General features: G+C 38.4%; 1 protein-coding gene across 2 annotated transcripts in view; it reads left to right on the top strand.

Moving 5' to 3' along the window:
* Nucleotides 1–26,433, top strand: part of LOC128655856 (WAP four-disulfide core domain protein 3-like) — a 114,812-nt gene that overhangs the window by 61,177 nt on the left and 27,202 nt on the right. The window lies entirely within an intron of this gene.

The raw sequence follows: 26,433 nt of genomic DNA on the forward strand, positions 1-26,433 counted from the left end.
GTCTAAAAGCTGCACACAGAGGCACTGAAAAAATAAAGGTAAAATTGAACTTTTATTATCATAGTTAAAACATAGGGAAGGGTTGCAAACAAAACTCCTTACGCGTTTCATGCCTCCACAAGTCACTTAATAATATGAATAAAGACTAAGCCAGAGTCCCTCAACTTAAAGGAACACTGACCAATCAATAACATTGTTACACAAGTATTTAATAACTGGTTACCAAAACAAGCAATAAAACATTGTTACACAGTTACTTAAAGGGACAGTCTAGTCCAAAATAAACTCATGATTCAGAAAGAGAATGTAATTTTAAACAATTTTCCAATTTACTTTTACCTCCAATTTTGCTTTGTTCTCTTGGTATTCTTAGTTGAAAGCTAATCCTAGGAGGTTCATATGCTAATTTCTAAGCCCTTGAAGGCCCCCTCTTCTCTCAGGTCATTTTGCACAGCTACTTAATAACTGGTTCCCTAAACAAGCAATAAAACATTGTTGCACAGCTACTTAATAACTGGTTCCCTAAACAAGCAATAAAACATTGCTGCACAGCTACTTAATAACTGGTTCCCTAAACAAGCAATAAAACATTGTTGCACAGCTACTTAATAACTGGTTCCCTAAACAAGCAATAAAACATTGTTGCACAGCTACTTAATAACTGATCCCTAAACAAGCAATAAAACATTGTTGCACAGCTACTTAATAACTGGTTCCCTAAACAAGCAATACAACATTGTTGCACAGCTACTTAATAACTGGTTCGCTAAACAAGCAATAAAATATTGTTGCACAGCTACTTAATAACTGGTTCCCTAAACAAGCAATAAAACATTAATGCACAGCTACTTAATAACTGGTTCCCTAAACAAGCAATAAAACATTGCTGCACAGCTACTTAATAACTGGTTCCCTAAACAAGCAATAAAACATTGTTGCACAGCTACTTAATAACTGGTTCCCTAAACAAGCAATAAAACATTGTTGCACAGCTACTTAATAACTGATCCCTAAACAAGCAATAAAACATTGTTGCCCAGCTACTTAATAACTGGTTCCCTAAACAAGCAATACAACATTGTTGCACAGCTACTTAATAACTGGTTCGCTAAACAAGCAATAAAATATTGTTGCACAGCTACTTAATAACTGGTTCCCTAAACAAGCAATAAAACATTGTTGCACAGCTACTTAATAACTGGTTCCCTAAACAAGCAATAAAACATTGTTGCACAGCTACTTAATAACTGTTCCCTAAACAAGCAATAAAACATTGTTGCACAGCTACTTAATAACTGGTTCCCTAAACAAGCAATAAAACATTGTTGCACAGCTACTTAATAACTGGTTCGCTAAACAAGCAATAAAATATTGTTGCACAGCTACTTAATAACTGGTTCCCTAAACAAGCAATAAAACATTGTTGCACAGCTAGTTAATAACTGGTTCTCTAAACAAGCAATAAAACATTGTTGCACAGCTACTTAATAACTGGTTCTCTAAACAAGCAATAAAACATTGTTGCACAGCTACATAATAACTGATTCCCCAAACAAGCAATAAAACATTGTTGCACAGCTACTTAATAACTGATCCCTTAAACAAGCAATAAAACATTGTTGCACAGCTACTTAATAACTGGGTCGCTAAACAAGCAATAAAACATTGTTGCACAGCTACTTAATTACTGGTTCTCTAAACAAGCAATAAAACATTGTTGCACAGCTACTTAAAAACTGATTCCCCAAACAAGCAATAAAATTGTTACACAGCTACTTAATAACTGATTCTGTAAATAAGCAATAAAACATTGTTACACAGCTACTTAATAACTGGTTCCCAAAACAAGCAATAAAACATCAGTGGATATTGCAGCAATATATAAAAACAATGATATGACTAACATTTAAATATACAGTGAGTAACAAGATATAAATATACAGTGAGTAAAAAGATATAAATATACAGTGAGTAGCAACATATAAATATACAGTGAGTAACAACATATAAAAATACAGTGAGTAATAACATATAAATATACAGTGAGTAACAAGATATAAATATACAGTGAGTAACAACATAAATATACAGTGAGTAACAACATATAAATATACAGTGAGTAACAAGATATAAATATACAGTGAGTAACAACATATACATATACAGTGAGTAACAAGATATAAATATACAGTGAGTAACAACATAAATATACAGTGAGTAACAAGATATAAATATACAGTGAGTAACAACATATAAATATACAGTGAATAACAAGATATAAATATACAGAGAGTAACAAGATATAAATATACAGTGAGTAACAACATATAAATATACAGTGAGTAACAAGATATACATATACAGTGAGTAACAAGATCTAAATATACAGTGAGTAACAACATATAAATATACAGTGAGTAACAAGATATAAATATACAGTGAGTAACAACATATAAATATACAGTGAATAACAAGATATAAATATACAGTGAGTAACAAGATATAAATATACAGTGAGGAAAAAGATATAAATATACAGTGAGTAACAACATATAAATATACAGTGAGTAACAAGATATAAATATACAGTGAGTAACACCATATAAATATACAGTGAGTAACAAGATCTAAATATACAGTGAGTAACAAGATATAAATATACAGTGAGTAACAACATATAAATATACAATGAATAACAACATATAAATATAAAGTGAGTAACAAGATATAAATATACAGTGTGTACCAACATATAATTATACAGTCAGTAACAAGATATAAATATATAGTGAGTAACAACATATAAATATACAGTGAGTAACAAGAAATAAATATACAGTGAGTAACAAGATATAAATATACAGCGAGTAACAAGATATAAATATACGGTGAGTAACAGCATATAAATATACAGTGAGTAACAAGATATACATATACAGTGAGTAACAAGATATACATATACAGTAACAAGATATAAATATACAGCGAGTAACAACATATAAATATACAGTGAGTAACAACATATAAATATACAGTAACAAGATATAAATATACAGCGAGTAACAACATATAAATATACAGTGAGTAACAACATATAAATATACAGTGAGTAACAAGAAATAAATATAGAGTGAGTAAAAAGATATAAATATACAGCGAGTAACAACATATAAATATACAGTGAGTAACAACATATAAATATACAGTAACAAGATATAAATATACAGCGAGTAACAACATATAAATATACAGTGAGTAACAACATATAAATATACAGTGAGTAACAACATATAAATATACAGTGAGTAACAAGATATAAATATATAGTGAGTAACAAGATATAAATACACAGTGAGTAACAATATATAATTATACAGTGAGTAACAGCATATAAATATACAGTGAGTAACAAGATATAAATATTCAGTGAGTAACAACATATACATATACAGTGAGTAACAAGATATAAATATACAGTGAGTAACAACATATAAATATAGAGTGAGTAACAAGATATAAATATAGTGAGTAACAAAATATAAATATATAGTGAGTAACAAGATATAAATATACAGTGAGTGACAAGATATAAATTTACAGTGAGTAACAACATATAAATATACAGTGAGTAACAAGATATAAATATACAGTGAGTAACAAGAAATAAATATAGAGTGAGTAAAAAGATATAAATATACAGTGAGTAACAACAAATAAATATACAGTGAGTAACAACATATAAATATACAGTGAGTAACAGCATATAAATATACAGTGAGTAACAATATATAAATATACAGTAAGTAACAGCATATAAATATACAGTGAGTAACAAGATATAAATATACAGTGAGTAACAACATATAAATATACAGTGAGTAACAACATATAAATATACAGTAACAAGATATAAATATACAGCGAGTAACAACATAAATATACAGTGAGTAACAACATATAAATATACAGTGAGTAACAACATATAAATATACAGTGAGTAACAACATATAAATATACAGTGAGTAACAACTAATGATGTCACGAACAGTTCGCCGGAGAACAGTTCCCGGCAAACATACGCCTAGATTTAGAGTTCTGCGGCCAAAGGGGTGCATTAGCTACGCTGGCTTTTTTCTGGCCGCACCTTTTAAATACCGCTGGTATTGAGAGTTCACAGAATGGCTGCGTTAGGCTCCAAAAAAGGAGCGTATAGCATATTTACCGCAACTTCAACTCTCAATACCAGTGGTGCTTACAGACGCGGCTAGCTTCAAAAACGTGCTTGTGCACGATTCCCCCATAGAAAACAATGGGGCTGTTTGAGCTGAAAAAAACACCTAACACCTGCAAAAAAGCCGCGTTCAGCTCCTAACGCAGCCCCATTGTTTGCTATGGGGAAACACTTCCTACGTCTGCACCTAACACTCTAACATGTACCCCGAGTCTAAACACCCCTAACCTTACACTTATTAACCCCTAATCTGCCGCCCCCGCTATCGCTGACACCTGCATATTTTTTTAACCCCTAATCTGCCGCTCCGTAAACCGCCGCTACTTACATTATCCCTTTGTACCCCTAATCTGCTGCCCCTAACACCGCCGACCCCTATATTATATTTATTAACCCCTAATCTGCCGTCCCCAACGTCGCCTCCACCTGCCTACACTTATTAACCCCTAATCTGCCGAGCGGACCGCACCGCTATTATAATAAAGTTATTAACCCCTAATCCGCCTCTCTCCCGCCTCAATAACCCTATAATAAATAGTATTAACCCCTAATCTGCCCTCTCTAACATCGCCGACACCAAACTTCAAACATTAACCCCTAATCTGCCGACTGGAGCTCACCGCTATTCTAATAAATGTATTAACCCCTAAAGCTAAGTCTAACCCTAACACTAACACCCCCCTAAGTTAAATATAATTTAAATCTAACGAAATAAATTAACTCTTATTAAATAAATTATTCCTATTTAAAGCTAAATACTTACCTGTAAAATAAATCCTAATATAGCTACAATATAAATTATAATTATATTGTAGCTATTTTAGGATTAATATTTATTTTACAGGTAACTTTGTATTTATTTTAACCAGGTACAATAGCTATTAAATAGTTAAGAACTATTTAATAGCTAAAATAGTTAAAATAATTACAAAATTACCTGTAAAATAAATCCTAACCTAAGTTACAATTAAACCTAACACTACACTATCAATAAATTAATTAAATAAAATACCTACAATTACCTACAATTAAACCTAACACTACACTATCAATACATTAATTAAATACAATATCTACAAATAAATACAATGAAATAAACTAACTAAAGTACAAAAAATAAAAAAGAACTAAGTTACAAAAAATAAAAAAATATTTACAAACATCAGAAAAATATTACAACAATTTTAAACTAATTACACCTACTCTAAGCCCCCTAATAAAATAACAAAGACCCCCAAAATAAAAAAATGCCCTACCCTATTCTAAATTACAAAAGTAACCAGCCCTGAACAGGGCCCTTTGCGGGGCATGCCCCAAAGAATTCAGCTCTTTTGTCTGTAAAAAAAACACATACAATAGCCCCCCCCCCAACATTACAACCCACCACCCACATACCCCTAATCTAACCCAAACCCCCCTTAAATAAACCTAACACTAAGCCCCTGAAGATCTTCCTACCTTATCTTCACCATACCAGGTTCACCGATCGATCCAGAAGAGCTCCTCCGATGTCTTGATCCAAGCCCAAGCGGGGGGCTGAAGATGTCCATGATCCGGCTGAAGTCTTCATCCAAGCGGGAGCTGAAGAGGTCCATGATCCGGCTGAAGTCTTCTATCAACGGCATCTTGAATCTTCTTTCTTCTGGATCCATGTTCATCCCGCCAACGCGGAACATCCATCTTCACCGACGACTTCCCGACAAATGACGGTTCCTTTAAGGGACGTCATCCAAGATGGCGTCCCTCGAATTCCGATTGGCTGATAGGATTCTATCAGCCAATCGGAATTAAGGTAGGAAAATTCTGATTGGCTGATGGAATCGTACAATCAGAATCAAGTTCAATCTGATTGGCTGATTCAATGATGTTCCGATCAGCCAATAGAATGCGAGCTCAATCTGATTGGCTGATCGGATCAGTCAATCGGATTGAACTTGATTCTAATTGGCTGATTCCATCAGCCAATCAGAATTTTCCTACCTTAATTCCGATTGGCTGATAGAATCCTATCAGCCAATCGGAATTCGAGGGACGCCATCTTGGATGACGTCCCTTAAAGGAACTGTCATTCGTCAGGAAGTCGTCGGTGAAGATGGATGTTCCGCGTCGGCGGGATGAACATGGATCCGGAAGAAAGAAGATTGAAGATGCCGTTGATAGAAGACTTCAGCCGGATCATGGACCTCTTCAGCTCCCGCTTGGATGAAGACTTCAGCCGGATCATGGACCTCTTCAGCTCCCGCTTGGATGAAGACTTCAGCCGGATCATGGACATCTTCAGCCCCCCGCTTGGGCTTGGATCAAGACATCGGAGGAGCTCTTCTGGATCTGAATCTGGTATGGTGAAGATAAGAAAGGAAGATCTTCAGGGGCTTAGTGTTAGGTTTATTTAAGGGGGGTTTGGGTTAGATTAGGGGTATGTGGGTGGTGGGTTGTAATGTTGGGGGGGGTATTGTATGTATTTTTTTTACAGGCAAAAGAGCTGAATTCTTTGGGGCATGCCCCGCAAAGGGCCCTGTTCAGGGCTGGTAAGGTAAAAGAGCTTTGAACTTTTGTAATTTAGAATAGGGTAGGGCATTTTTTTATTTTGGGGGTCTTTGTTATTTTATTAGGGGGCTTAGAGTAGGTGTAATTAGTTTAAAATTGTTGTAATATTTTTCTGATGTTTGTAAATATTTTTTTATTTTTTGCAACTTAGTTCTTTTTTATTTTTTGTACTTTAGTTAGTTTATTTCATTGTATTTATTTGTAGATATTGTATTTAATTAATTTATTGATAGTGTAGTGTTAGGTTTAATTGTAGGTAATTATAGGTATTTTATTTAATTAATTGATAGTGTAGTGTTAGGTTTAATTGTAACTTAGGTTAGGATTTATTTTACAGGTAATTTTGTAATTATTTTAACTAGGTAGCTATTAAATAGTTCTTAACTATTTAATAGCTATTGTACCTGGTTAAAATAAATATAAAGTTACCTGTAAAATAAATATAAATCCTAAAATAGCTATAATATAATTATAATTTATATTGTAGATATATTAGGGTTTATTTTACAGGTAAGTATTTAGCTTTAAATAGGAATAATTTATTTAATAAGAGTTAATTTATTTCGTTAGATTTAAATTATATTTAACTTAGGGGGGTGTTAGGGTTAGGGTTAGACTTAGCTTTAGGGGTTAATACATTTATTACAGTAGTGGCGAGATTCGGTCGTCAGATTAGGGGTTAATAATTGAAGTTAGGTGTCGGCGATGTTAGGGAGGGCAGATTAGGGGTTAATACTATTTGTTATAGGGTTATTGAGGCGGGAGTGAGGCGGATTAGGGGTTAATAACTTTATTATAGTAGCGGTGAGATCCGCTCGGCAGATTAGGGGTTAATAAGTGTAGGCAGGTGGAGGCGACGTTGAGGGGGGCAGATTAGGGGCTAATAAATATAATATTTGGGTCGGCGGTGTTAGGGGCAGCAGATTAGGGTTACATAAGGACAACGTAGGTGGGGGTCGGCAGATTAGGGGTTAAAAAAATGTAATCGAGTGGCGGCGATGTGGGGGGACCTCGGTTTAGGGGTACATAGGTAGTTTATGGGTGTTAGTGTACTTTAGAGCACAGTAGTTAGTAGTTAAGAGTTTTATAAACCGGCGTTAGCCCGGAAAGCTCTTAACTACTGACTTTTTTCTGCTGCTGGAGTTTTGTCGTTAGATTTCTAACGCTCACTTCAGCCACGACTCTAAATACCGGAGTTAGAAAGATCCCATTGAAAAGATAGGATACGCAATTGACGTAAGGGGATCTGCGGTATGGAAAAGTCGCGGCTAAAAAGTGAGCGTTAGACCCTTTAATGACTGACTCCAAATACCAGAGGGCGGTAAAAACCAGCGTTAGGAGCCTCTAACGCTGGTTTTGACGGCTACCGCCCAACTCTAAATCTAGGCCATAGCTTTTTCGCGTTTGCTGCTGCGGGCGAACATATGCGATGTTCGATCCGCCCCCTATTTGTCATCATTGAGGAAACTTTGACCCTGTGGGGGGTAGTTATCAAGCCGTCAACCTCAAATACGCTGGAATTACGCAGCGTATTTGTGACGAGGCTGATTCGCCTAAGTTATCAAGCCCTAGATACCGGCAAAAGTCGAATTTTGTGACGTAAGCTTCAATCCGACACAGTTCGATTCTAACGTCACTCCAGATGTTCCGCACAATCTGAGTACTTTTGCTAGTTATCAAAAAACTAGCAGGTACACTCGGCACTTTTACGGCCCAGCATACCTGGTTTTCAATCCGCCGCCCTGGAGGCGGCGGATCCCATAGGAATCAATGGGAGTCTGACCATAGCGAAAGTACAAGTTCGCTGCTGCCAGACATCCCATTGATTCCTATGGGAGATGTCTGCACCTAACACCCTAACATGTGCCCCGAGTCTAAACACCCCTAATCTGTCCCCCCTACACCGCCGCAAGTAAATAAAGTGTTTACCCCCTAAACCGCTGCTCCCGGAGCCCACCGCAAGCTCTAATAAACATGTTAACCCCTAAACCGCCGCTCCCTGACCCCGCCGCAACTATAACATATGTATTAACCCATAAACCGCCGCTCCCTGACCCCGCCGCAACTATAATATATGTATTAACCCCTAAACCGCCGCTCCCGGACCCCGCCGCAACTATAATATATGTATTAACCCCTAAACCGCCGCTCCCGGACCCCGCCGCAACCTATATTAAATTTATTAAACCCTATCCTGCCCCCCCTACACCATCGCCACTATAATAAATTTATTAACCCCTATCCTGCCCCCCACTATACCACCGCCACTGAAATAAAATTATTAACCCCTAAACCTAAGTCTAACACTAACCCTAACACCCCCTAACTTAAATATTAATTAAATAAACCTAAATAATATTTCTATTATGAACTAAATTAATCCTATTTAAAACTGAATACTTACCTTTAAAATAAACCCTAATATAGCTACAATATAAATAATAATTATATTGTAGCTATCTTAGGATTTATTTTTATTTTACAGGCAAATTTCAATTTATTTTAACTAGGTACAATAGCTATTAAATAGTTATTAACTATTTAATAGCTACCTAGCTAAAATAAAGAGAAATTTACCTGTAAAATAAAAACTAACCTAAGTTACAATTACACCTAACACTACACTATACTTTAATAAATTATTCCTATTTAAAACTAAATACTTACCTGTAAAATAAACCCTAAGATAGCTACAATATAATTAATAATTACATTGTAGCTATCTTAGGATTTATATTTATTTTACAGGTAACTTTGTATTTATTTTAGCTAGTTAGAATAGTTATTAAATAGTTATTAACTATTTAATAACTACCTAGCTAAAAGAAATACAAAATTACATGTAAAATAAATCCTAACCTAAGTTACAATTAAACCTAACACTACACTATCATTAAATTAATTACATAAATTACCTACAAATAACTACAATTAAATACAATTACATAAACTAACTAAAGTACAAAAAATAAAAAAAGCTAAGTTACAAAAAATAAAAAAAATAAGTTACAAACATTTAAAAAATATTACAACAATTTTAAGCTATTTACACCTAATCTAAGCCCCCTAACAAAATAACAAAGCCCCCCAAAATAAAAAAATGCCCTACCCTATTCTAAATTAAAAAAGTTCAAAGCTCTTTTACCTTACCAGCCCTTAAAAGGGCCTTTCGTGGGGCATGCCCCAAAGAATTCAGCTCTTTTGCCTGTAAAAGAAAAATACAACCCCCCCAAGATTAAAACCCACCACCCACATACCCCTAATCTAACCCAAACCCCCCTTAAAAAAAACTAACACTACCCCCCTGAAGATCATCCTACCTTTAGTCGTCTTCACTCAGCCGAGCCGATGATGGAATTGAAGAGGAGATCCGGAGCAGCAGAAGTTATCCTTCCGATCAGCCAATAGAATGCGAGCTCAATCTGATTGGCTGATTCAATCAGCCAATCAGATTTTTCCTACCATAATTCTGATTGGCTGATAGAATCCTATCAGCCAATCGGAATTGAAGGGACTCCATTTTGGAAGACGTCCCTTAAAGGAGCCTTCATTCGTCGGTAGTCCGTCGGGAAAGAAGGATGTTCCGCGTCGGCGGAATGAAGATGGATCCTGAAGAAGAAGATTGAAGACCCCGCTTGGAAGATGACATCGCCGCTTGGAGGATCACTTCATCGGATGGAAGACTTTAGCGCCGCTTGGAGGATCACTTCATCGGATGGAAGATTTCTTCAGCGCCCCTTGGAGGATAACTTCTGCCGCTCCGGATCTCCTCTTCGGTTCCATCGCTGCTCGGCTGAGTGAAGATGACTCAAGGTAGGATGATCTTCAGGGGGGTAGTGTTAGGTTTTTTTAAGGGGGGTTTGGGTTAGATTAGGGGTATGTGGGTGGTGGGTTTTAATGTTGGGGGGGTTGTATTTTTCTTTTACAGGCAAAAGAGCTGAATTCTTTGGGGCATGCCCCAAGAAAGGCCCTTTTAAGGGCTGGTAAGGTAAAAGAGCTTTGAACTTTTTTAATTTAGAATAGGGTAGGGCATTTTTTTATTTTTGGGGGCTTTGTTATTTTATTAGGGGGCTTAGATTAGGTGTAAGTAGATTAAAATTGTTGTAATATTTTTTAAATGTTTGTAACTTATTTTTTTAAATTTTTTGTACTTTAGTTAGTTTATGTAATTGTATTTAATTGTAGTTATTTGTAGGTAATTTATTTAATTAATGTAATGATAGTGTAGTGTTAGGTTTAATTGTAACTTAGGTTAGGATTTATTTTACAGGTAATTTTGTATTTCTTTTAGCTAGGTAGTTATTAAATAGTTAATAACTATTTAATAACTATTCTAACTAGCTAAAATAAATACAAAGTTACCTGTAAAATAAATATAAATCCTAAGATAGCTACAATGTAATTATTAATTATATTGTAGCTATCTTAGGGTTTATTTTACAGGTAAGTATTTAGTTTTAAATAGGAATAATTTATTAAAGTATAGTGAAGTGTTAGGTGTAATTGTAACTTAGGTTAGTTTTTATTTTACAGGTAAATTTCTCTTTATTTTAGCTATGTAAGCTATTAAATAGTTAATAACTATTTAATAGCAATTGTACCTAGTTAAAATAAATTGAAATTTGCCTGTAAAATAAAAATAAATCCTAACATAGCTACAATATAATTATTATTTATATTGTAACTATATTAGGGTTTATTTTAAAGGTAAGTATTTAGTTTTAAGTAGGATTAATTTAGTTCATAATAGAAATATTATTTAGATTTATTTAATTAATATTTAAGTTAGGGGGTGTTAGGGTTAGTGTTAGACTTAGGTTTAGGGGTTAATAATTTTAATACAGTGGCGGTGGTGTAGTGGGGGGCAGGATAGGGGTTAATAAATTTATTATAGGTGGCAACGGTGTAGGGGGGGCAGGATAGGGGTTAATAAATGTAATATAGGTTGTGGCGGGGTCAGGGAGCGGCGTTTTAGGGGTTAAACTATATATTTAGTTGCGGCGAGCTGCGGGATCAGCAGGATAGGGGTTAATAACTTTATTATAGAGAGCGACGGTATAGGGGGGGCAGGATAGGGGTTACTAGGTATAATGTAGGTTGCGGCGGTGTCCGGGAGCGGCCGTTTAGGGGTTAATACATTTATAAGAGTTGCGGCGGGTCTAGGAGCAGCGGTTTAGGGGTTACTAACTTTATTTAGTTGCGGGGGGCTCCGGGGGCGCCGGTATAGGGGGTAGAATAGTGTAGTTAGTGTGAGTGCTTAGTGATAGGCTAGCAAGAAAGCTGTGAAAAAGCCAAAGAGCAGCGAGATCGGATGAGTGATAACTATCACAGTCATCGCCCCATACTTGGTGCGCGGCTTTTTGACAGCTTTTTTGATAACTTAGGCAAATTTTTGCAGGTCCGCGGCGGCGATGGTAGGCGAGCTTAGGCGGGCGTATTGAACCGGCGAAGGCAGGAAAAGTAGACACGTTGATAACTACCCCCCTGTATCTCACAGCCTTCTGACACATTTGAGCCAATCAGCAGCAGACACTCCCTCACAGACCCTCCCAGCTCCTGGGCAGCAGCCATTTTAGATTCATTACGATCTTGCTTTCTTTGTGAGAGGAGCTTTAGTGTTGCTGCTGACATTATAGGGAAATAGATAATTAGGCTAGTGTATTCAGTATCCACTACAGTCCTGAAGGACTCATCTAATCTCTGCTGTAAGGACAGCACCCCAAAAAGCCCGTTTTAGGGCTAGAACTTCAGTCGTTTTTTTATTTTTTTTATTTGTAATTTTATTTGCATTTGCCTGGCTTTCAGCCTGTGTGTGAGGCTCACAGCATATACTGTGATTAGTGCCACCACTGATATCTCCTTAACATTAGTGTAAATTTAAACAACAAAACTTTTAAATCATTTTGCTATTGTAATCTAATTTCATTTTCTATCAGGCCTGTGTGTCAGGCTTACACAGCATACACTGTCGTTAATTGCTGTGCCAGCAGCCACCACTCATATCTGCTTAACATTATTTTAAATTTAAAAAAAAAACTTTTAAATCATTTTGCTAGTGTAATCTAATTTCATTTTCTATCAGGCCTGTATCTCAGGCTCACACAGCATATACTGTGGTTAATTGCTCTGTGCCAGCCAGGCAGCCACCACTCATATCTGCTTAACATTAGTGTACATTTAAACAACAAAACGTTTAAATCATTTTGCTAGTGTAATCTAATTTCATTTTCTATCAGGCCTGTGTCTCAGGCTCACACAGCATATACTGTGGTTAATTGCTCTGTGCCAGCAGCCACCACTCATATCTGCTTAACATTATTTTAATTTTTTTTAAAAAACTTTTAAATCATTTTGCTAGTGTAATCTAATTTCATTTTCTATCAGGCCTGTGTGTCAGGCTTACACAGCATATACTGTGGTTAATTTCTGTGCCAGCTGCCACCACTCATATCTGCTTAACATTATTGTAAATTTAAAAAAAAAATTAAATCATTTGGCTAGTGTAATCTAATTTCATTTTCTATCAGGCCTGTGTCTTAGGCTCACACAACATATACTGTGGTTAATTGCTCTGTGCCAGCCTGGCAGCCACCACTCATATCTGCTTAACATTAGTGTAAATTTAAACAACAAAACATTTAAATCATTTTGCTAGTGTAATCTAATTTCATTTTCTATCAGGCCTGTGTCTCAGGCTCACACAGCATATACTGTGGTTAATTGCTCTGTGCCAGCAGCCACCACTCATATCTGCTTAACATTAGTGTAAATTTAAACAACCAAACTTTTAAATCATTTTGCTAGTGTAATCTAATTTCATTTTCTATCAGGCCTGTGTGTCAGGCTTACACAGCATATTCTGTGGTTAATTGCTGTGCCAGCAGCCACCACTCATATCTGCTTAACATTATTGTAAAATTTTTTAAAAAAACTTTTAAATAATTTTGCTAGTGTAATCTAATTTCATTTTCTATCAGGCCTGTGTCAGGCTTCTGTGGTTAATTGCTGTGCCAGCAGCCACCACTCATATCTCCTTAACATTATTGTAAATTAAAAAAAACCTTTTAAATCATTTTGCTAGTGTAATCTAATTTCATTTTCTATCAGGCCTGTGTCTCAGGCTCACACAGCATATACTGTGGTTAATTGCTGTGCCAGCCACCAATCATAAACATTATTGTAAATTAAAAAAAAAAAAAACTTTTAAATCATTTTGCTAGTGTAATCTATTTTCATTTTCCATCAGTCCTGTGTGTCAGGCCCACATCATATAGTGTGATTAATAGCTCTTTTTTTCACCACTTATATCTGGTGTAACATTAGTGTAATTTTTTTTTTTTTTTTTTTACATCAGTCTTCTTCTAGTGTTATTTAATATTAGATACCAGGCCAGCCTCGCTGCCATTAGTGCCAGCCTGTGTCAGACACTGTCAGGCTGCCAGCATATACTGTGCCTACTTCCATCCTCAGTGCCAGTCCACCACTCCTATCTGGTGTAACATTATTTTAAATTTTGTAAAAAAAAAACTTTTACATCAGTCTTCTAGTGTTATTTCATTTTAGTTGCCAGGCCAGCTTGCCACTAGTGCCAGCCTGTGTGTCAGGCTGCCAGCACATACTGTGCATACTTCTATCCTGAGTGCCATCACTCCTATCTGTTGTAACATTAGTGTAACTTTTTTAAAAACAAACTTTTACTTCAGTCTGCTATTGTTATTTAATTGCAGTTGCCTGTCTGCCAGCGTGTGTGCCAGGCCCACTTTCCAACTAGTGCCACGAATCAAATTTGTTATAACAGTAGTGTAAATATTTTAAATAAAAACTTTTTTGACTGTGAATCATCAGTCTGCTAGTGCAATTGAATTGCAGTTGCCTGCCTGCCAGCGTGTGTGCCAGGCCCACTTGCCAACTAGTGCCACCAATCATATTTGTTATAACAGTATTGTAAATATTTAAAATAAAAAAAAATTAGACTGTGAATCATCAGTCTGCTAGTGCAATTGAATTGCAATTTCCTGCCTGCCAGCATGTGTGCCAGGCCCACTAGCCAACTAGTGCCACCAATCATATTTGTTGTAACAGTATTGTACATATTTTAAATAAAAACTTTTTTGACTGTGAATCATCAGTCTGCTAGTGCCATTGAATTGCAGTTGCCTGCCTGCCAGCATGTGTGCCAGGCCCACTTGCTGCCAACTACTGCCACCAATCATATTTGTTATAACAGTATTGTAAATATTTAAAATAAAACCTTTTTTGACTGTGAAACATCAGTCATCTAGTGTAATCTAATTGCAGTTGCCTTCCTCCCAGCGTGTATGCCAGGCCCACTTGCCAACTAGTGCCACCAATCATATTTGTTATAACAGTTTTGAAAATATTTAAAATAAAAACTTTTTTGACTGTGAATCATCAGTCTGCTAGTGCAATTGAATTGCAGTTGCCTGCCTGCCAGCGTGTGTGCCAGACCCACTTGCCAACTAGTGCCACCAATCATATTTGTTATAACAGTATTTTAAATATTTAAAAAAAATAAACTTTTTTGACTATGAAGCATCAGTCAGCTAGTGTAACCTAATTGCAATTGCTTTCCTCCCAGCGTGTGTGCCAGGCCCACTTGCCAACTAGTGCCACCAATCATATTTGTTGTCACAGTACTTTTAATATTTAAAAAATAAACATTTTTGACTTTGAAACATCAGTCTGTTTTTTTGTGTCAGGCTCACAGCGTATACTGTGCCCACTTGCCCAGTGCAGCACCCCAAAAAGCCCGTTTTAGGGCTAGAACTTCAGTCGTTTTTTTATTTTTTTTATTTGTAATTTTATTTGCATTTGCCTGGCTTTCAGCCTGTGTGTGAGGCTCACAGCATATACTGTGATTAGTGCCACCACTGATATCTGCTTAACATTAGTGTAAATTTAAACAACAAAACTTTTAAATCATTTTGCTAGTGTAATCTAATTTCATTTTCTATCAGGCCTGTGTGTCAGGCTTACACAGCATACACTGTGGTTAATTGCTGTGCCAGCAGCCACCACTCATATCTGCTTAACATTATTTTAAATTTAAAAAAAAAACTTTTAAATCATTTTGCTAGTGTAATCTAATTTCATTTTCTATCAGGCCTGTATCTCAGGCTCACACAGCATATACTGTGGTTAATTGCTCTGTGCCAGCCAGGCAGCCACCACTCATATCTGCTTAACATTAGTGTACATTTAAACAACAAAATTTTAAATCATTTTGCTAGTGTAATCTAATTTCATTTTCTATCAGGCATGTGTGTCAGGCTTCTGTGATTAATTGCTGTGCCAGCAGCCACCACTCATATCTGCTTAACATTATTGTAAATTTTAAAAAAAAACTTTTAAATCATTTTGCTAGTGTAATCTAATTTCATTTTCTATCAGGCCTGTGTCTCAGGCTCACACAGCATATACTGTGGTTAATTGCTCTGTGCCAGCAGCCACCACTCATATCTGCTTAACATTAATGTAAATTTAAACAACCAAACTTTTAAATCATTTTGCTAGTGTAATCTAATTTCATTTTCTATCAGGCCTGTGTGTCAGGCTTACACAGCATATACTGTGGTTAATTTCTGTGCCAGCTGCCACCACTCATATCTGCTTAACATTATTGTAAATTGAAAAAAAAAAAAAAAAAATCATTTGGCTAGTGTAATCTAATTTCATTTTCTATCAGGCCTGTGTCTTAGGCTCACACAACATATACTGTGGTTAATTGCTCTGTGCCAGCCTGGCAGCCACCACTCATATCTGCTTAACATTAGTGTACATTTAAACAACAAAACTTTTAAATCATTTTGCTAGTGTAATCTAATTTCATTTTCTATCAGGCCTGTGTCTCAGGCTCACACAGCATATACTGTGGTTAATTGCTCTGTGCTAGCAGCCACCACTCATATCTGCTTAACATTAGTGTAAATTTAAACAACCAAACTTTTAAATCATTTTGCTAGTGTAATCTAATTTTATTTTCTATCAGGCCTGTGTGTCAGGTTTACACAGCATATACTGTGGTTAATTGCTGTGCCAGCAGCCACCACTCATATCTGCTTAACATTATTGTAAATTTAAAAAAACAAAAAACTTTTAAATCATTTTGCTAGTGTAATCTAATTTCATTTTCTATCAGGCCTATGTCTCAGGCTCACACAGCATATACTGTGGTTAATTGCTCTGTGCCAGCAGCCACCACTCATATCTGCTTAACATTAATGTAAATTTAAACAACCAAACTTTTAAATCATTTTGCTAGTGTAATCTAATTTCATTTTCTATCAGGCCTGTGTGTCAGGCTTACACAGCATATTCTGCGGTTAATTGCTGTGCCAGCAGCCACCACTCATATCTGCTTAACATTATTGTATTTTTTTTAAAAAAAACTTTTAAATAATTTTGCTAGTGTAATCTAATTTAATTTTCTATCAGGCCTGTTTCAGGCTTCTGTGGTTAATTGCTGTGCCAGCAGCCACCACTCATATCTCCTTAACATTATTGTAAATTAAAAAAAAACTTTTAAATCATTTTGCTAGTGTAATCTAATTTCATTTTGTATCAGGCCTGTGTCTCAGGCTCACACAGCATATACTGTGGTTAATTGCTTTGCCAGCCACCACTCATAAACATTATTGTAAATTAAAAAAAACAAAAAACTTTTAAATCATTTTGCTAGTGTAATCTATTTTCATTTTCCATCAGTCCTGTGTGTCAGGCCCACATCATATAGTGTGATTAATAGCTCTTTTTTTCACCACCTATATCTGGTGTAACATTAGTGTAAATTTAAATGTTTTTTTTTTTTTTTACATCAGTCTTCTTCTAGTGTTATTTAATATTAGATACCAGGCCAGCCTCGCTGCCATTAGTGCCAGCCTGTGTCAGACACTGTCAGGATGCCAGCATATACTGTGCCTACTTCCATCCTCAATGCCAGTCCACCACTCCTATCTGGTGTAACATTATTTAAAATTTTGTAAAAAAAAACTTTTACATCAGTCTTCTAGTGTTATTTCATTTTAGTTGCCAGGCCAGCCTGCCACTAGTGCCAGCCTGTGTGTCAGGCTGCCAGCACATACTGTGCATACTTCTATCCTGAGTGCCATCACTCCTATCTGTTGTAACATTAGTGTAACTTTTTTAAAAACAAACTTTTAGATCAGTCTGCTATTGTTATTTAATTGCAGTTGCCTGTCTGCCAGCGTGTGTGCCAGGCCCACTTTCCAACTAGTGCCACAAATCAAATTTGTTATAACAGTATTGTAAATATTTAAAATAAAAAAATTTAGACTGTGAATCATCAGTCTGCTAGTGCAATTGAATTGCAATTTCCTGCCTGCCAGCGTGTGTGCCAGGCCCACTTGCCAACTAGCGCCACCAATCATATTTGTTGTAACAGTATTGTAAATATTTTAAATAAAAACTTTTTTGACTGTGAATCATCAGTCTGCTAGTGCCATTGAATTGCAGTTGCCTGCCTGCCAGCGTGTGTGCCAGGCCCACTTGCTGCCAACTACTGCCACCAATCATATTTGTTATAACAGTATTGTAAATATTTAAAATAAAACCTTTTTTGACTGTGAAACATCAGTCATCTAGTGTAATCTAATTGCAGTTGCCTTCCTCCCAGCGTGTGTGCCAGGCCCACTTGCTGCCAACTACTGCCACCAATCATATTTGTTATAACAGTTTTGAAAATATTTAAAATAAAAACTTTTTTGACTGTGAATCATCAGTTTGCTAGTGCAATTGAATTGCAGTTGCCTGCCTGCCAGCGTGTGTGCCAGACCCACTTGCCAACTAGTGCCACCAATCATATTTGTTATAACAGTATTTTAAATATTTTAAAAAAATAAACTTTTTTGACTATGAAGCATCAGTCAGCTAGTGTAACCTAATTGCAGTTGCCTTCCTCCCAGCGTGTGTGCCAGGCCCACTTGCCAACTAGTGCCACCAATCATATTTGTTGTCACAGTACTTTTAATATTTAAAAAATAAACATTTTTGACTTTGAAACATCAGTCTGTTTTTTTTTGTCAGGCTCACAGCGTATACTGTGCCCACTTGCCCAGTGCCACCACTCATAATTTGTTTAATAGTATTGTAAGTGTACATTTTAAAAAGAATGACAGGCAGAGGCAGGCACCCCGCAGGTGCCGTCGTGGTCGTGGTGCTGTGATTCCTTTAGACCCTACAAATATGCACATTGTTCAGAGGCCAGGTGCCAGGGACGCGAAAAGTTCTGAGGAGGACCAAGTTGAATGGCTAACACAGGACACCTAATCTTCTTCAGCTTCCGCTCCTAGTCCTAACCTTGACGCACCATCCACCTCCAGCTGTGCTTTGGGCACCTCTCAAGTGACCAGTGCCACTCGCCCGCCTGTCGCCACCACCAACACTAGCACCACAGCCGCTTCACTTGATCTGTCAGACGAGTTATTGACACATCCCAGACCGCATCAGAGGAGTTATTGACACATCAGAGGAGTTATTGACACATCCCAGACCACATGTTTTATTATTATACTTTGTCAGGGTAATCATGCAGGCCATATAGACCTCCCCCGATATCGGGACTAAAGGGTATTAAAATGCTAAGAACAGTACTACTTAACACAACCTAGTTACCATGGGTCCCAGACAACATGTTTTGTTGTTATACTTTGTCAGGGTAATCATGCAGGCCATATAGACCTCCCCCGCTAAGGGGAGTAAAAGTGATTAAAGTGCTAAGAATAGTACTACTAAACACAACCTAATTACCATGGGTCCCAGACCGCATGTCTTGTTGTTATATTTTCTCAGGGTAATCATGCAGGCCATATAGACCTACACAGATAGGGGGAGTAACATGGATTAAAGTGCTAATATAAACAAAACCTAGTTACCATGGGTCCCAGACCGCATGTCTTGTTGTTATAATTTGTCAGGGTGATCATGCAGGCCATATAGACCTCCCCCGATAGGGGGAGTTACAGGGATTAAAGTGCTAAGAATAGTACTACTTAACACAACCTAGTTACCATGACTCCCAGACCGCATGTTTTTATACAAGGGTTCCTGACCCTTAACAGGCACGACAGCATGAAAGACCCCATATGCCATCACTTCCTTTTGCACAATCGAGTACAGGTATGGCATCGTTTTTAGGAACCTGGAGATAATTTTTCGGAACCGGGACGGTCCTCCTACTTCAAATTTGGGGCACTGTGCGTGCAATCTACTGTGCCACAAGATATGAGTGGTGTGTTACGTAGTACTATTCTTAACAGTTTAATCACTGTTATATGCCTTTTTTTTGGTTTGGGTTTTGTAGCCACAGTGCAGCACCAGAGGCCAGAAAAATTAGGCATGTACAAATGCCTGAAAAATTAGGTATTGTTGCAGCCGCCAGAAAAATTGATGTTTGTTTGACAGTTAGAAAGTGCCCTAAAACATTGCGGCTTGAGCCCTAGTTGTTGGCGGATAAGTCACGCAAGTCATCCGGCATTCTAAGATAAAATAGAGCAGCGTGTGTACCATTTTTAGCCCAAGACAGCTCATCTCATCAGGCCTTTTTTACTCTAATGTATCGCACAATGTCAGTCCCTTCAGGATCCATCCCTCATTCATTTTAATAAAGGTGAGATAATCAAGACTTTTTTGACCTAGGCGACTTCTCTTCTCAGTGACAATACCTCCTGCTGCACTGAAGGTCCTCTCTGACAGGACACTTGAAGCGGGGCAGGCTAGAAGTTCGATTGCAAATTGGGATAGCTCAGGCCACAGGTCAAGCCTGCACACCCAGTAGTCAAGGGGTCCATCACTCCTCAGAGTGTTGAGATCCACAGTTAATGCTAGGTAGTCTGCTACCTGTCAATTGAGTCTTTATCTGAGGCTGGATCCCGAAGGGCTGTGGCGATGCAGAAGAGTTAAAAAGGTCTGCATGTCCTCCATCAACAACATGTCTGGAAATCGTCCTGTCCTTGCCGGCATTGTTGTGTGAGGAGGAGGAGGATTACTTTCATCTCTTCCCCTGTTAGATTCCCATTGTGCTGTGACATCACCCTTATACGCTGTGTAAAGCATACTTTTTAATTTATTTTGAACTGCTCCATCCTTTCCGACTTGCGGGAATTCGGTAACATTTCAGGAACTTTATGCTTATACCGGGGGTCTAGTAGCATGGACACCCAGTACAGGTAGTTCTCCTTCAGCTTTTTTATACGAGGGTCCCTCAACAGGCACAACAGCATGAAAGACCCCATTTGCACAAGGTTGGATGCTGAGCTAATCCTGTCCTGTTACTCGCCCTTACTGATCTCACTGAAGGTATCTTCTTCCCCCCAGCCACGTACAACACCACGGGTACCAGATAGGTGACAACAACGAGCACCCTGGGATGCCTGTTGTGCTTGGTCTTCCTCCTCCTCCTCCTCAAAGCCACATTCCTCCTCTGACTCCTCTTCCTCACAATCCTCTTCCTGCGTTGCCGCTGGCCCAGCAAGCGATGCTGATAAGGCTGTTTCTGGTGGTGATGGAGACCACAACTCTTCCTCTTCTCGCTCATCTACGGCCTGATCCAGCACTCTTCGCAGGGCACGCTCCAGGAAGTAAACAAATGGTATGATGTCACTGATGGTGCCTTCGGTGCGACTGACTAGGTTTGTCACCTCCTCAAAAGGAAGCATAAGCCTACAGGCATTGTGCATGAGCGTCCATTAACGTGGCAAAAAAATCCCCAGCTCCCCATAGGCTGTCCTAGCACCCCGGTGATACAAATACTCGTTAACAGCTTTTTCTTGTTGTAGCAGGCGGTCGAACATTAGGAGTGTTGAATTCCAACATGTCGGGCTGTCGTAAATCAAGCGCCTCACTGGCAGGTTGTTTCGCCGCTGGATATCTGACAAGTGCGCCATGGCCATGTAGGAACGCCTGAAATGGCCACATACCTTCCTGGCCTGCTTCAGGACGTCCTGTAAGCCTGGGTACTTAGGCACAAAGCGTTTTACAATCAGATTACACACATGTGCCATGCATGGCACATGTGTCAACTTGCCCAATTTCAATGCCGCCACCAAATTACTTCCATTGTCAGAAACAACCTTGCCAATCTCCAGTTGGTGTGGAGTGAGCCACTGATCCACGAGCTGGGGGGGTGCCGTTGATGTGGAGCAAGGCACAGCAGCAGAAGAGGACTCAGCCGAGGAAGAGGTTATGGAAGAGGATGGAGTAGGAGGAGTAGAGGAGGTAGCAGCAGGCCTGCCTGCAAGTCGTGGCGGTGTCACCAACTCCTCTGCAGAGCCATGCATTCCATGCTTGGCAGCTGTCAGTAGGTTTACCCAATATGCAGTGTAGGTGATATACCTGCCCTGACCATGCTTTGCAGACCAGCTATCAGTGGTCAGATGGACCCTTGCCCCAAGGCTGTGTGCCAGACATGCCATTACTTCCTTTCGCACAATCGAGTACAGGTTGGGGATTGCCTTTTGTGAAAATAAATTTCGGCTGGGTACCTGCCACTGCAGTGTCCCAATAGATACAAATGTTTTGAACGCCTCAGACTCCACAAGCTTGTATGGTAAAAGCTGGCGGGCTAAGAGTTCAGACAAGCCAACTGTCAGACGCCGGGCAAGTGGGTGACTTTGGAAAATTGGCTTCTTACATTCAAACATATCCTTGACATACACCTGACTGTGTGCAGATGACCAGGAACTGCTACGTAAGAGAGACTGAGTGGCAGATGGTTGAGAGAGGGCAAGGAGGACAGCAGTGGTTGACGTGGCTGAAGATGCTGGACCAGGAGGAGGATTGCGACTTTGAGTTTGTGTGCTGCTTCTACTCATGTGTTCATCCCATCGGCGTTTGTGATGTGAGACCATGTGCCTTCACAAAGCAGTTGTACCTAGGTGGGTGTTGGACTTCCCAGGACTCAATTTCTTTTGGCACAGGTTGCAAATGACATCGCTGTTGTCAGAGGCAGACACACAAAAAAAATGCCACACTGCTGAGCTCTGAGATGACGGCATTCTGGTGGTGGCAACAGCATGCATTGATTGGAGTGCTGTCTGGCTGACCCCGGGTGCCGATGCATGCTGTCTGACTGTGCCACTAGCTCCTTGCAACGACCTCTCCCTGCTTCCAACTCGTCTCCTCCTCCTCCTCTCTGTCTCCCCATCTGAACTTTCCCCCTCTTCTTCTTCTCTTCTAGCGGGCACCCACGTGACATCCACGGACGCATCATCGTCAACTGCTTCACTTGTATCTGACAAATCAACAAAGGAAGCAGCAGCGGGTACAACATCACCATCATCATCACACCGTACGTCCATGTCTGTAATGCTGCCTGACTGAGACATATCACTGTTATCTACATCCTCTGTCAATGATGGTTGTGCATCACTCATTTCTTCCAACTGATGTGTCAATAACTCCTCTGACAGATCAAGTGAAGCGGCTGTGGTGCTAGTGTTGGTGGTGGCGGCAGGTGGGCGAGTGGCACTGGTCACTTGAGAGGTGCCCGCAGCTAAGCTGGAGGTGGATGGTGCGTCAAGGTTCCGAGCGGAAGCTGTAGAAGATTGGTTGTCCTGTGTTAGCGATTCAACTAGGTCCTCCTCAGAACTTTCATGGCACATGGCCTCTGAACACTGTGCATTATTGTAGGGTAAAGGGAATCACAGGACCACGACCACAATGGCACCTGCATGGTGGCCTGCATCTGCCTTTCATTTTTTTTTAAATGTAGACTTACACTACTATTAAAGAAAATATGAGTGGTGGCACTGGGCAAGTGAGCACAGTATACGCTGTGAGCCTGACACAAAAAAGCAGACTGATGTTTCACAATCCAAAAAGTTTATTTTTTTTTAAATGTACACTTACACTACTATTAAACAAGATATGAGTGGTGGCACTGGGCAAGTGGGCACAGTATACGCTGTGAGCCTGACACAAAAAAGCAGACTGATGTTTCACAGTCAAAAATGTTTATTTTTTAAATATTTAAACTACTGTTACAACAAATATGAGTGGTGCCACTAACTTGGCAAGTGGGCCTGGCACACACACTGGCAGGCAGGCAAATGCAATAAGATTACAATAGCAGACTGATGTTTCACAGTCCAAAAAGTTTTTTTAAAAATATTTACACTACTGTTACAACAAATATGATTGGTGGCACTAGTTGGCGAGTGGGCCTGGCACACACGCTGGCAGGCAGGCAACTGCAATTAGATTACACTAGCTGACTGATGCTTCACAGTCAAAAAAGTTTTTATTTTAAATATTTACACTACTGTTACAACACATATGAGTGGTGCCACTAACTTGGCAAGTGGGCGGCCTGGCACACACTCTGGCAGGCAGGCAACTTCAATTAGATTACACTAACAGACTGATGTTTCACAGTCAAAAAAGTTTTTTTTTTTTTAAAAATTACACTACTGTTATAACAAATATGATTGGTAGCACTAGTTGGAAAGTGGGTCTGGCACACACGCTGGCAGGCAGGCAACTGCAATTAAATAACACTAGCAGACTGAAGTAAAAAATTTTTTAAAAAATTTACACTCATTTTACAACAGATAGGAGTGGTGGCACTGAGGATGGAAGTAGGCACAGTATATGCTGGGAGCCTGACACACAGGCTGGCACTAGTGGCAGGCTGGCCTGGCAACTGCAATTAGATTACACTAGCAGACTGATGTAAAAGTTTTTTATAAAAAAATTTACACTAATGTTACACCAGATATGAGTGGTGTAAAACAGAGCAATTAGGCACAGTATATGCTGTGGGCCTGGCACACAGGACTGATGGAAAATGAAATTAGATTACACTAGCAAACTGATGTAAAAGTTTTTTTTTTTTTTAAATTTACACTAATGTTACACCATATATCAGTGGTGGCACAGAGCAATTAATCACAGTATATGCTGTGGGCCTGACACACAGGCCTGATGGAAAATGAAATTAGATTACACTAGCAAACTGATGTAAAAGTGTTTTTTTTTTAAATTTACACTAATGTTACACCAGATATGAGTGGTGGCACAGAGCAATTAATCACAGTATATGCTGTGGGCCTGGCACACAGGACTGATGGAAAATGAAATTAGATTACACTAGCAAACTGATGTAAAAGTTTTTTTTTTAATTTACACTAATGTTACACCAGATATCAGTGGTGGCACAGAGCAATTAATCACAGTATATGATGTGAGCCTGACACACAGGCCTGATGGAAAATGAAATTAGATTACACTAGCAAACTGATGTAAAAGTTTTTTTTTTTTTAAATTTACACTAATGTTACACCAGATATCAGTGGTGGCACAGAGCAATTAATCACAGTATATGCTGTGAGCCTGACACACAGGCCTGATGGAAAATGAAATTAGATTACACTAGCAAACTGATGTAAAAGTTTTTTTAAAAAAATTTACAATAATGTTACACCAAATATCAGTGGTGGCACAGAGCAATTAATCATAGTATATGCTGTGGGCCTGACACACAGGACTGATGGAAAATGAAATTAGATTACACTAGCAAACTGATGTAAAAGTTTTTTTTTTTTAATTTACACTAATGTTACACCAGATATGAGTGGTGGCACAGAGCAATTAATCACAGTATATGCTGTGGGTCTGGCACACAGGACTGATGGAAAATCAAATTAGATTACACTAGCAAACTGATGTAAAAGTTTTTTTTTTTTTAAATTTACACTAATGTTACACCAGATATCAGTGGTGGCACAGAGCAATTAATCACAGTATATGCTGTGGGCCTGACACACAGGCCTGATGGAAAAGGAAATTAGATTACACTAGCAAACTGATGTAAAAGGTTTTTTTTTTAAAAATTTACACTAATGTTACACCAGATATCAGTGGTGGCACAGAGCAATTAATCACAGTATATGCTGTGAGCCTGACACACAGGCCTGATGGAAAATGAAATTAGATTACACTAGCAAACTGATGTAAAAGTTTTTTTTTTTTTAAATTTACAATAATGTTACACCAGATATGAGTGGTGGCACAGAGCAATTAATCACAGTATATGCTGTGAGCTTCACATACAAAAAAAAAAAAGACTGAAGTTCTAGCCCTAAAACGGGCTTTTTGGGGTGCTGTCCTTGCAGCAGAGATGAGATGAGTCCTTCAGGACTGTAGTGGACACTAAATACACTATCCTAGCTATCAATTTCCCTATAAAATCACCAGCAGCAGCACTAACCCTCCTCTCACTAAGAATGCAGGATCGTAATGAATCTAAAATGGCTGCTGCCCGGGAGCTGGGAGGGTCTGGGAGGGAGTGTCTGTTGCTGATTGGCTCAAATGTGTCTGCAGACTGTGAGATACAGGGTCAAAGTTTCCTCAATGATGACGAATAGGGGGAGGATTGAACATCGCATATGTTCGCCCGCCGCAGCGAACACGAACAAGCTAAGATCGCTGGGAACTGTTATCCGGCGAACTGTTCGCAACATCACTAGCGTTAAACGGGGAGTTTGGTCTGTCACTGTGAAGTGGGCATAACCCTTACACTGCTGATCGATACAACAACATACCTGATGTTTTAAAGCACGTTATTCCAAACAATTTAGGAATGTTAGGTGATTTATGGCCTTTATTGATTAAAACCAGAC

The sequence above is a fragment of the Bombina bombina genome, chromosome 4 (genome assembly GCF_027579735.1).
Source record: "Bombina bombina isolate aBomBom1 chromosome 4, aBomBom1.pri, whole genome shotgun sequence".
Classification (NCBI taxonomy): Eukaryota; Metazoa; Chordata; class Amphibia; order Anura; family Bombinatoridae; genus Bombina; species Bombina bombina.